This window comes from Grammomys surdaster, unplaced genomic scaffold (assembly GCF_004785775.1).
Source record: "Grammomys surdaster isolate TR1022 unplaced genomic scaffold, NIH_TR_1.0 98, whole genome shotgun sequence".
NCBI lineage: Eukaryota > Metazoa > Chordata > Mammalia > Rodentia > Muridae > Grammomys > Grammomys surdaster.
The window spans coordinates 7483656-7488510 of NW_021604577.1; the positions used below are offsets into that span (position 1 = coordinate 7483656).

The 4855-nt window shown below is 34.1% G+C and overlaps 1 pseudogene; it reads left to right on the forward strand.

The window, feature by feature from the left end:
* The first annotated feature begins 3568 nt into the window (after positions 1 to 3568).
* Positions 3569 to 4497, forward strand: LOC114633353 (annotated as a pseudogene).
* Positions 4498 to 4855: the final 358 nt, after the last annotated feature.

A 4855-nucleotide genomic window follows, 5' to 3' on the forward strand; every position in this document is an offset into this window, starting at 1 on the left:
ATTATAATTAAAATGCTGAAGAAACGAAGGTCAATTTTTGAAGAAAAAAAAAAACTAAGCAGGAACATCTTGTCCTCCACACAGCAAGGTGCAGAGCTTTTAACAAGCTAAAAATTCACTGTTATTTGTTTTAAATTGTTTCTGGTCATTGGATCTTAATAGAATATAAGGTCTCATTTTTAGATGAGCACAGATTTTCAAGTGAAGCTAAAAGGTCACAATTTCTATCACTTAAGTCTTCCTGAGAAGAATGTGGCAATTAAATTCAGATGTCCGCGACTTTTAATCAGAAGCAACCTGTGGCCATCCAGAATATTGTAAGGAACATAAGGAACTATGAAGGGCTGATTTCCAATGAAGCATCCAGATGAAATCCAAGAGCAAGGAACGGCTACAGGAGAATGCCCATCACTGTTAGTCTTTATGAAATAGACACATTAGTTCTGAGTTTATGAACAAGCCATACTGAAAACATTCTTTAATTGTTAACTTGTTTCATGGCACAGTTGATTAGATTTAATGTGATTCTTTTAGGCCACTTCCAAAGTGTTACCACTCTTTTCAGGTGTTCTTGCTTTTCATATATAAAAAACAAACAAAGACAATGCTAATTTATCTTTGCCTTATATAATTTTAATTATGTAATTAAAATTTTTATAATACCTCTGAAACTAAAGGTAAATCTAAATGAGACTTTTTTAATGAGGAAATTAGCAAGCTATTTGCTAAACTAAGTACAGTGATGTAATATTTTTCTATTTGTCTCAAATGTCACAGTTATGTTGTCCTTAATTTTCTCAAAAATTATGTATTATTGGGAGATTTATAATTGCCACAAGCATTGCAAATTTGGATAAATGTTTTTCAAAAACTTTCGACAAGAGTTGAATTCTGAATAAAAAAAATAAGAATATAAAGAAAACTCATGTTTTAGACTTTAGGAATTGACTAATGAAAATGTTGATATGTTTTCTTGAATGTGTATTTTTCACAAGTAGATACACATTTATATGGATTTAATTTTGTGATACTTTCCTGGACACATTTAATATAGTATCTTTTATACTCGTGGACACACATTAACATGCTAAATATACTGTCTGATATATTTTGAAATTAAAAATTCTTATTAAAAAAGATTACTTTTTCATTAATTAAGTCATTTTACAAAAAGAACAATATGAATTTATTATTAATTTAATTATGTTTGTTTATTAAATCCCAAAATACAAAAGAAGTATCAAAAAGATTCTTGTAACTTATAAACAAATAGGGGACCCAATTTAAAATACACTGAATCATGTCTTTCAAAAGTTTATATACTTACATGTTTTTTCCTTTATCTCAGAATATTTATAACTTGAAAGTATACCTTTTTGTTAAATGTTTGTTTTGAATAATGTTGGCTAATTTTTTTTAGGTGTTCAGCACACACCAATTGGCAACGGTATGATTTTTTTTTTTGATGTAATAGCAAGGGCATCGGGTAACCATTTCTCTAGATATCATTTGAATTAGCCTTCCAAGGACCAGATGACTCTGTAGAGGTTTTTGCTCTGTCTACCAGATCCCTGGAGCAGAGAAGGCCTAATAGTAGAAAGAGTGAGGCAAAAACAAGCCACCTGGGGAGCAATGCAGTTTTTTAGGCCTATGTAGTAGTTACAGCCTGAGTAATTGCAGGGTGCTTGCTATGGGAGCAATTCAATTTTCTGTCTCTAGAGCCCTACAAGAAGCAATAGATCAGACTAGCCACCAATGAAAGAACTCGTGTTCCACAGTCCTACATATGGCAAGGGAAGCAAAAATGACCAAAGTAGGGAATCAATCTCTTTTATGGGCTCTATTGGAAAACCAAAGTAACATCAAACAGTACAAGACTAAGTGACCTACCTTGGGAGAAATGCAAGTGTATCAATTCTCTGAAGCATGAAAACAGCTCAATGGCTCCTTAGTTGAATGATACATGACTTCTAAGGAGACTACTGGGAACAAGGTGTCTTTTCCAAAAGTGCACTGTTTTATGTCATTACAATCTAGACTGGGCTGTGTAAACAAGGCTGTGTGCTCTATTCTCTCTGATGGATTTCTAAAGAATGGATACTCAGTTGCTAATGCTTTATTTTTGGTTCTGATGTGCCAGGATTTTTTTTTTTAATAAAAGAAATTCTCTTCTTTCAAGAAATCCCATTTTACTAAAGAAATTGAGTATGTCTAGTAATAAGCTTTTAGTGAAGCTTAACAAAGTTGTGCATCCAAAATTGTTCTTCCTTTAGAGAATTCCTGGGAGGCAAGTGTTTGGCTGTTAAGCAATAAGATACCCAATCAAAAAACCAAAGGAGTAAAATATAGATAAGACCGAAAATGATTTTATCTTAAATGGGTCTCAGTGTCTTCATCTTACAATTTCATAGTATACTTTATAAAAGATTCAGTTCCCTGAATATAATTACATTATGATGATTACAAAATGAAAGTATGGCAGGGAAATGGAAAGACCTAGAAAATCACAGAGAAATGACTTTGTAGCTCCTTTCTACTCGAAGCCACGATTGAGGGCAAGTGAAAGGTTAACTGACTGCTCTGTTGAGACCATTAGTAAGTATTAGGCAGAATTTGATGAAACAAAGGACAGCATCTCCTGAATAAAAGAGGAAATCTCAAGAACTCCAAAAAACAAGTACAGCACACATGCACATACACACACACACACACACACACATTTCTGACAGCATCTAGCATCTATAAATGTGCTTACTTTTGCATTTGGATGCATAAGTTAAACTTTTTACATTGAAACGTACACAAAGAAGACTAGGCCTGGGGATGGAAAATACGCAATGTACAAACAATACTCAAAGAAACAGAAAAGTCTTCTGTACAAATATCTATGATGTTCATGGATATCAAGTACTGGTACTACTGAGGTCCTGCTAAGAACACGTAGAGTCTCCAACAAGTAAGAAAATGTACAAATTTCAAAGACAGATCAATCATGGACATAAACTAGCTTCATAATATGCATGTGAAACTTCTGGGTTCTTGTTAAAAAAGTCAAAGAAGAAGTCCTCTGAAAGACTTTTAGTATGTGTGCTCTTTTGTAACTTTACAAGAACTTAAAGAAGCCAGCCTTTTAAGAATGCATTATTATATGAAGCTTTGCATTATTAAATATTCAGTGAAAGAATGCTGACCTAGTAAACTGCTTCCTCATTTACAGCTTTGTTAAGAAATTTCAGAAGAGAACAAAAGCTCACTAATCTCTGGTGGCTTCATATCAAGACCCACATTATACCAATTTAATGTCTGTAAAAACAAGCAGTAATCTCTCTGAAGTACCCAGTAGGTACTACATATGCCTGTTACATGTTACATTTGTGGACACAGTACCAATGTATTAAATGGAAGAAATCATATCTGCACCTCCAAAAATATTAAGACAATTAAATTTATTGTGAACAGAACTAAGGCATCTTGCATGTATCTAGTCACACATGTATTTAGTCTTACACACATTTACCTTATGTAGCTATAAGGTAAGAAATAGAATCGTGTCATTTCCCTGTACCACATGGAGGAGCACAGGCATACCCACTCCCAGAACTACCACCTGTTCTTCAAGAATGTAACTGGACAGTACATTTTCCCTTCCATGAAATTTCGCTGAAGATGGACTCTAAAGAGGAAAGTAACCATCCTAGACAAAATGCATGAATTTATGACTCTTAGAATTTGTTTAATAAGGCTGTGGAAATATCTCAGTTGACAAATGCCAAAGTGGAAATTGCCACTGAGGAGCCACAAAATACTATTAAACAACATGTAAATAATGGAAAGTTCCCTTAGAAGAACTATGAATGGAATTGTGGGTCCCTTCCTCAGACCTAGGAAGATTCACATCTAAAAGATAAGAACACAAACTACTGTGGAGATAATGATCTCATTGATGTTTGCAAGATAGGCTCTAAGCTTCAGACCCATGGAGATGTGATCCATGAGAAGATTCTTGGGATTTTGGCACTTGTTGATCAGGGTGAAACAATTGGGAAAACTTTTTATCATTATGAGTGATTCCATGGCTGAAAAATTTCATGTTATCAAAGATGTTAAGAAGTTCAAACCAGGTTATCTGAAAACCACTCTCAGTTGGTTGAGATTTTATAAGGTACTTCTACCTTATAAGATAGGAAACCAGAAAAGAAGTTTGCTTATAATGGAGAATTCTAAAACAAGGCTTTTGCTCATCTAGATATTAACTGTGTATATGAATGCTGGAAGCAGAGCTTAGGAAGAAATGTGATCAGGGAGCTATCACTTGTATAAATGTGCACATGTGATAGTTCTTTGCTTTGCACTCCAGAGAACGCAAGATCATTAGTTGAATCAGTGCCAACACCTTCAATGAATAAAGAAAGCAATATACAAATATGGGGCTTCCGCTACAACTGCCAGGGACACTGGAGGGTGTGCTTCAAGACTTCACACTCTGAGGATCTCTAAGATCCTTTTCCCTTTCATCCTCTTGTAAAGGCAAATGATGACAATTTGGTGTCTCCCTGTCAAACAACATCAAATCTACTTGAAGCTACAGTTAGTGATTAGTCAGTCACCATGTCAGTGCAGAGAATAGAGCATAGTTCCTATCAAAGAGCAGTTAGTGGCTCTTAAATTCTAAACAGTCTCTCCAGATCCTCAAAAACTTTGAAAAGTAGATCAATTAAATGTACTCAGTTGCTATTCAAGAACATTTGCTGTGTGAGAAGTCATTTTGGTAAGATAAACACAGTTTATCTTATTTATTTATATATTTATTTATTTATTTTCTTACTTGAATTCTATGTGTAAATGGAGGAGACAC